Below are 8,707 nucleotides of genomic sequence, written 5' to 3' on the forward strand. Positions count from 1 at the left end.
AAAAAAATTGCTTTATGTATGGATGTTATGTAATTGCTTGATCAATTTAGGCAATGTTGTATTTTAAATGCTCTAAATCAGCCTTTTCATTTTTACATGGAGGAACCTTAAGAATAAATTTTAGGTCCTCAGGGAATCCCTGACAATAATACCAATATCTACAGCTCACACTATATTAGTGTGGTTATCAATAGGAACAATGCATTTCACATAATTGGCCAGTAGTAGCGAAGGGCACCCTTACAGATAGCCAAAAAGATCATTGATGTCACATAAGATGACCTAGGAGGCACAATTTGGAGTGCAGGTACAATGCTCCACTTCAAGGGCGACATTAATTACCCGAAGTACATACAGCACTGTTCTACTCTATGGAGAGGGGAGGGGGAGAATGACAGGATAGTATAGGATAGGATAGTTCAACGTCCATCGTCCGTGGATTCACCAGGGTGGTCGTTCGGACGATGGGCACTGTATACACGCCAGACTCCCGTCCGATATCGGCCTTGAGACGATTTACGAGCCAGAACCATTGGACGTGTGTACATTTACCCACAGCCTCACTTCCTGTTCATTAATATCTGACCTTGTAACACAGAGGATGCTGCCCCAAAGATGGAGCCATCCCACTGCTCCTAAATACCACCAAAACCAATGGATTCTATGACCTCAACCACATTTCAATACTAAAATATTATGAACAAACCAGTCAAATTTACACCAAGGATTGAAGGGTGTTAGGATTTCTCTTCTTCTTCTAAGATTTTACTGTTTTTTCCTTCCACACTTTCTATGCCAATCCTAAACCCCACCTCTTACCCCACCCCCTCCAATTAGCTCACAAACATTTCCATGCCCATATTTTTGGTTTTTTTACAAGGTAAGTGCTTCTGCTCTTTACCCCTGCTATTGGAGAAGGCAGAAGGTGTGTTATGGATCATAGAAAAGATCTACAACAGCAGAAAAAAGGTTGCATATTTTCAACAGGGCAGAAAGAGCATGTCTGACAGTTCTGCCCCCCAGCCCTTTCCTCTGTGCTAACCAAATAAAAGTGGACTGCTTGATCTCTACAAGGCAAATATATCAGCAGCTTAGAAAAATCCCTCTCTAAATTTTGCAGAACTTATATGCAGAGTTACAGACACTATGGACACTACTGGAAAGGATGACCACTGTGTGCGGAATTGGTTGCAACACTATTGCTCCACACCATTGCAGAGATTTTTGCACTTGTAGAGTCATTTTTGTGTTTTTTTATTTTCTTTCATCAGTAATACCAATGATTTAGTTGTTAATTACACCCCCCCCCCCCCCCCACTTCACATCCCCCTTCCTTCACTGCCTTTCTTTTGCAAGTTTGTTTTCCTTTTCTTTGGCCTTTCTTTCTACCTAAAAAGTTTATGGTTATTTCCACATATGATACTACCATTGACATGGCATGGTTTATTTCCTTGGCTTCGTTTTTATGCTGATATGATATTCTTGTCATTTGAATCTGATAGATATAACTGTAACATAAGTATATATAAATATATTATAAGTTATTGCTAATGTAATGTCCAGTTCTGGTGAATATTGGATCCCCATGTTAGGTGGACTCTGTATATAATATGCCCTGGTATCCATTATCTTTTGTGTACTTTATACTATGGAAACAACAAAAAAACCTAATAAAAATGATTAAACAAAAAAGTGGACTTCATGTCTGAAAATTGACTAAATAGCCATTTTACTCCACCACAAAAAACAGTTATATAAAACCTATATTGTAAAATAAAAATGTACCCAATAAATAACTGGGCAACTTTTGAATTCCATTTTTTGTAATTTTGGGTCCATAATTTGAGTTAGCTTTTTACATCTGCTAAACATAGCAATAAACTTTACTTTGAGCAACTTTATTTACTTGTCTCTTTTTGTAGACAATACAATCGCACTTTTTTGTAAATGCCGTTTGATCTAGGTATTCGGTCTCTTTGTGATCCCTCTGTGTAGACTGGACAACATAGTGCCAAAGGTACTTTGGCAATAAACCTAAACACACAGAGATATTGCCTAAGCATTAATGCCACACAAGACTGAAAGTAACACTAAAAATGAAAACTGGTTTGACTGGACAGACCTAGAAATTGACCTGTATATATTAATATAAGTATCGATCATATAAGTATCTGTAATATATACTAGTAGCTTATTAAAGAGATAAATATGCAAGTAAGAGGTAAAGCATTTCCACACCCCATAATACTGGGGTACTGATAATACTACCAATAAAACATATGTATTTATGGAGGTAGCAATGGTTGTCATATTAAATCCTCTACTCATCTGCTTTATATGATGGCAACATTTATAGATCACAGGTTAGAGCTAGTGAACCCCTTCAGGATATCCATTTAATAAAAGTCCCATCATAATGAAGGATACTGTTGTTTAACTCCATCCAAATGTGTGATACACGGAGAAATAGAGGAATTTGGTATTCAAGGTGGTAGAGAAGGAAAATAGTTGGCTACCCTGGGTAAATTTAAACCCTTGTTAACCTTGTTTTGTGATCTTGGTGGTGTTATCTGAAAAGAACAGTATCTTGTTGCTATAAAATTAGTGTGTTCTGAAAAGCCAACCCAACAACTTGAATAACTGGTAATCATGATGACATAAAACGAAGTTACCAGCACTACCAACATAATTACTATGCTAGTGGTTCACTATGTTGCCATGAGGAAGGGACACTGTGCAGTTAGTGAAACGTTGCGTTATCAACATATTGTCATAGTGCTTTTACTTTTTAAGCAAGAGTGATGTAATGTGGACTGATGATGATTAGGGATGAGTGAGCGAGTTTTTAAAACTCAATCTCATTGCGAATTTGGCAGTTCTCTCTTACCGAAATTGTAAGTGAGAATGGCCAGTGTAAATTTTCTGATCGAGTTTAAATTTAAAAAAAAAATACAAAAAATAAAAGATCGCAGGCTGAGCTTATCAATGAACGCAGCACCGGCTGCAATCCCTGAGTTGGAGGACAGGGAGAGAAAGGAGTTTGGGGGTCCGGGCAGTGGGTTTCCAGGAGGCAAAGATCCTGATCTGTGATTTTGGAAGTGGAGAACCAATTTTGGTGAGGTGACCCTTAGGTGAATAATGGTTATGGCCCCTGAAGCAGTGCTGAGTGGCTAGGGGCCATCGAGGTGTGCTGGCTTGTAATGGGGAATCTGGTTTGGTGGTAGACCTTGCCTGCTGAGATTTGTAGCCTTGTTGCTGGGTCTTGAAATAGATATGTTTATTGTTTACAAGGAATGGGTGTACAGTACTGTTGTATAATATGGGGAAATACAATAAGTATGTATGATTATGTGTTAAGTATTTATGTTATCAAGAATTTACAGAAATGGTATGTTATTTTGTATTTTAGAGAAAAAGTGGAAAGATAGAGGCTGTTTATGGCAGAAAATAAGTCTAGCATGACATAAAACCTTTTATTTCAGTTACTAAAATATATACTTCTTAGAAACATAATTGGTAAAAGAGGCCATGGCAATGTTTAACCATGACTTTATAAAATACTCCCACGAAAGAGAGTATTATTAATAATAATAATATTAACAATAATAAAAATAGGTAAAGATCAAAAGAGGAAGCTTAACCTTTCCCCTCATTTCCCTGAAATGACTTCCTCTGTCCCTATCCCAAGGTGCAAAAGAAACAAAAATGAGGAGGATGAAGAACATTAAAACAATAAGATTAATTTATTATAATACATGGCTTTGCTTTTAACAGCTAAGATCCCCTCAAAAAATGATTCATCAAGTGTGCACAGAGGTGTGCTCAGGTTTGCCTTATCTCTATATGGATCACTGTAGGTCAATCACTGACTTGATGGGTTGTTGAATTGTTTCTAATATTAGTGCTAAGCAATACAACTTAACCCTGACTGGTTTATTTTCAGATAATAGATGGCCTTGGCTCAACATCTTTGAGACAACAAGATCCAGTGAAGTTTTTTGAGCAGGAGAAAGACATGCTTCGGTGCAGACGAGTGTATCTGCTACTGTCCTCAGTAACTCAGGTGGGAGTTTCAAATCACTGGTATTTACCCAAATTTGAGATTTATCAATTCTGTAGCTCAGAAAGTTCAGACAAAATCACCCTGAAAAATATATTAAAATGGACCTCTCCAAACAGAAAGTGGATTTTAGAATAAATGTCACTTTTACATGGCTGGCTGTAGGAAAATTCATAGTCTGGTAAGTATGTGGGTTGTATGGGTAAGTATTTTAGTTTAATAAGGGGCATAAGACGATTTAACGCTAAACTTAACAAAAACAAGCTGAACCTACCTTTCTCGGTGGTGCCACCAGAAAGGCTAAATTCTCAATCTTGCCTAGGGGATAAGTGAGAAAGGACTTTTGCTTACTTCATCCGTCATTCCCCTCACAACTGGTACACCCCACCCCATTTCCCTCTAAAACCTTATGGTTGTGGGTGGGCATTCAAAACCTCTTATTCCACTGCAAGTCTACTTGTCCTGCATTGCTGAAGATGTCAAAGTTTGCAGAGTCTATGGTCACAGTACATAGCACAGAGAGTAAACCTGCCAGAATAAACAATTAGTTTTGTAAGGCTTTAAAAATGAATAGGAGAATTTACATATAAGTCTCCAAATTATTATTTTTTTTTTAGAATTGTTAATAGGGCTTGTTGTGTGTTTTTATTTGCAGGCAGTAATATGGTAGAAACTAAACTTAATGGCATTCACATGGTGATCTCTCCATATAAAATTCTCTTCAACAAAGCCTCAAAATATTTCAAACCTGGGATGCCCATGGATCTATTGGTAAGACATCACTCTGGACATTTATTATATTTTGCATATTATTATTATGTAGTTTTATATCCGGCTAGCAGGTGGTGTTCCAGTCTTTTCACAAGATTAGTATCATTTTACCTTTCATGTGTGCAGAAGGACACTCATTGTTTTCATTGTTATCAGATAGCTAATCAGACAGAGGGAGTTGCAAAGCGTGCTTCCCTGCTGTACCTTTATTTTTGAGAAACTATTGAAGTCTTAAGGTGAGTACACATTCAATTTTTGTCGTTGGAAAGGATCTTTCACGATCCTTTCCAACGACAAAAGACTACACGATGCATGAATGATGCTGTACATACAGCACCGTTCTGCTCTATGGAGAGGGGAGGGGGAGAACGACGGAGCAGCACCCTGCTGCGTGCTCTCCCCCTTCCCTTGCATTAGGATCGCTCGTCGTTCATCGTTCGTGGATCCGCCAGGATGGATCGACGGACGATGAACGACGCCGACTGTACACACGCCAGATTCTCACTCGATATCTGGCCGATGCCGATTATCGGACGAGAAAAATCTGACGTGTGTACGCAGCTTAAGGCTACATACAAATGTACAATAATTGTCATTGGAAATGAACGACTGACGACCGATCAGTCGATAATGTTTAACAAAAGAAATGCACAACGACTGGCTAACAACGAATGAGGAAAGTCGCTGGTCGCTGAAAACGAACGACCATCCTAGCGATGATCAGATCTGATTGGGTGATGACCGTTCGCAATCTATTGTGTGTACAGTTCAGCATGGATGGTTCTGCACTACACTTTCTCTAGTACATGTCACTACCTCCATCGTTCAAATGATTGTATCTAGCGTCGGTACATTATTGGTGGATTATATTTGAACGCTCATATCATTACAGCATGTACAGAATAGTGCACAATACGATCGTTCAAAATAATCATGCATAATCATCGATCGGTTGTCAATCGTTCATTTAGCAATGACAATTATTGTATGTGAGTACGTAGCCTATGGAATGTTTTCAATGCTTACATATTTATATTTAAAATAAAGATTACATTTAAAAAAAAAAAGTTTTGATCTCAATACATTATAGTCTTCATGAGTTTGAGATTGTTCATGTAAAAAGATCTAACTTCAGACATTTGTATTTAAGTGTACCTGTCATCTTTCCTAGGTATTTGTCACAAACCCAGATGGAACTTCCGGCACATTGTGTCCCTGTGGTGGCAGAACCAGGAACAGTTAGAGGTGTAACAGAGGAAGATGGAACCCTCCAACTGACCATGAATACCATTGCAGATAAAAACTCACTTGAAATAAGTGTATGAATGATGATAATTTTTTTTATCCATTGATCTGTAAATGTTGTATTTAATCAAGAATGACTGCTTGGACTCTTTATAGTTCAGACTTAATTTTCCAAATATAGAGAACAGCAGCAGATCCAAGATTATTGCCTACCCAACAAGCAATTGCTACTATGACAGCCACTGCTTACCAATCACTTGGTGGCAATTATCTACATCTCAGTTTTGCTGATGGAGAACTAAAAGTTGGAGATAATGCTACCATCGACTTTATTATCCGGAATACTGAGCCATCGATTTAGGACAAGATCACCCACTTTATTTACATAGTAAGGATTCTTTCAATGCCACATATATTACGTAAAACCATATGATACATTTCATCACTAAAAGTTTGTGACTATCACAACCACACTGGAAGGCATATTTATAAAACAGCAAGTATGACTTGTTCGTGTTATTCTATTCTACTATAAATTCTTGGTAAGAGCTTAATACCCATGAAAGAAGTTTAAGTTTTCATTTACACCTACACAAATGTGATTATTATTTGCTGGTATGGTACAATTTCTTTGACATGGGAGGCGTTTACTATTAAGGTTACTGTTTCTTAATGAAGGAATCCTTCACGAGTGACATTGTTGCTATTCTGAATGGGACAAACAAAAGCTCACAATATTTTATTTTAGTGTGCTAGTAACACTTCTGCTTTAAAGCTATGTGGACAACCTTAAAACATGTTTCTACAATTAAGCCCCTATTTGGGAAAATATGTCAGACCCAGAAAGACAATATGGAACTGTGCAACCAGACAGGTTACCTATAACAGAAGGGTCCTGTGATGGCATCATGATGCAGAAATAAATGTGTATCAGCAGTAAAAAGGGTGAATGCACAATTTCCAAAGAGAAAGGTAGTTTGGAGTAGGTAGTTTGTATTTGGTATGTGCCTTGAGCTGAACTTCAACCTTTCCATATCTGGCCAATTCCTATGGCTTGTTTGTCTTGGCAAAAGTGCCTTAAAAAAGAATTTATGTGCTAAATTGCAGACTGTATAGGTAAAAAGGAAGTTGATGCCTCTCCCTTTCAAACTTACTAAACAATTGTTGGAACACCAGTGGTGAGATAACCCCAAATTGTTAGGGGTTGTCCAAAACCTGGAAATCTTCTGAAAGCCATTTTCTATTATGTAGTGCTAGACTATGCATGATTAATGTCAGATTTCCTAGGAGTGGAGGCTAGACTCCTACTTTAGGACCTGTGTGTAAAAGTATGGACACAGAAACATGAATTGTCCTTCATCAGATATCCCCATCTCTGTCACCAGATACCCAGCAGCACAACCTTCTAAACCCACTATTTTTTGGGATTTTTATGTCATAAAACTCAGGATATAGCAGATAAGGATAGTTATGTGGCCTTTGACTGACCTCTGAGCTGTTATCAGAAACATATTTATTGTTAATGGTCATTTTATTATCACACAATTCCATACAAAGTTGTAGGTTGTGGATTCATAACCGGATCATTATGGTAAACATTTTTAAACCTAGAAATATTCCCCTAGGCCTCAGGAAAGCCTGGAACCCCTCTTTAGCATTGTGTCTTTGATATTTGGGTCTTTTGTCTCCTTTTATGATAGTTAGGACCCAATATTACATTCAGCCAAACCCATGCATCCACCCCTCACTCAGGTGTCCTCCCCAACCCCACTTCAGAAATCCACTGCTCACATGCACATACCAGTATTCTCCAGTAGATGACACTGTCACACTGGGGGGTAAGTCCTCTGGTTTAGCTGACCAGCTAGTTCAGGCTCTTTGGCAGTCATCAGATAGCAGTGATGTTTAAAAACCTGCCAGGATAATTGGAGAACTCTTTGAAGTAGATCCTTCAATATACAACCCCATAACTTAAAATTGGTATGGCATGATCTTCCTGCTGTTATCTTTCCTTCTGGTTCCTTGGTTTAAACCCCAGCTGGAGCCATCCTGCTAGATTTGTCCTCAGAGACATTTCAAAGTCAACCCCCACCAAGGCTCACCATTTCAAATGGATTATGCATAAGTGCTGATTTTGCAGCTTAAGGATGGCTTGTTTCATCTGCATGGAGAGCTCTTTGACCACATGTTGTCTGTTCACAGCAAAACTCTTCCACGACCGATTTGATAATGACATAACATAGGAATTGCCCACACCAGCTCATGAAATAGCTTTTGAGGCAATTGTCCAAATACTTTTGAGCCCCTGAAATGAAGTGATTGTGTAAAAAAAAGGCTTTAGTTCCTCACATTTTTATGCAATCTTTTTGTTCATCCCACTGAATTAAAGCTGAAAGTCTGCAGTTCAGCTGCATCTGAGTTGTTTCATTTAAAAATAATTGTGGTAATGTACAGAACCAAAATTAGAAAAAAAGTTGTCTCTGTCCAAATATTTATGGACCTAACTGTATGTCTTGCATATCTATAGGAAAATAATCAATCTCCATCAGTTTACTATGTGGTTTATTTATAAATCAGTGAATCTCATATTTATCAAACATTTGCTAGTGGAGAATCACTGACAGCTGTTTA

General features: G+C 37.9%; 1 long non-coding RNA gene across 1 annotated transcript; it reads left to right on the forward strand.

Annotated features, from left to right (window-relative positions):
- Window positions 1–3,941: 3,941 nt before the first annotated feature.
- LOC140324923 (uncharacterized) lies at window positions 3,942–6,845 on the forward strand. The gene is made up of 3 exons (XR_011919591.1): window positions 3,942–4,063; window positions 4,716–4,831; window positions 6,003–6,845. It is a non-coding gene; the product is annotated as an uncharacterized lncRNA (long non-coding RNA).
- The last annotated feature ends 1,862 nt before the right edge of the window (window positions 6,846–8,707 follow it).

Source organism: Pyxicephalus adspersus, chromosome 2, assembly GCF_032062135.1.
Source record: "Pyxicephalus adspersus chromosome 2, UCB_Pads_2.0, whole genome shotgun sequence".
In the NCBI taxonomy this organism is placed as follows: Eukaryota; Metazoa; Chordata; class Amphibia; order Anura; family Pyxicephalidae; genus Pyxicephalus; species Pyxicephalus adspersus.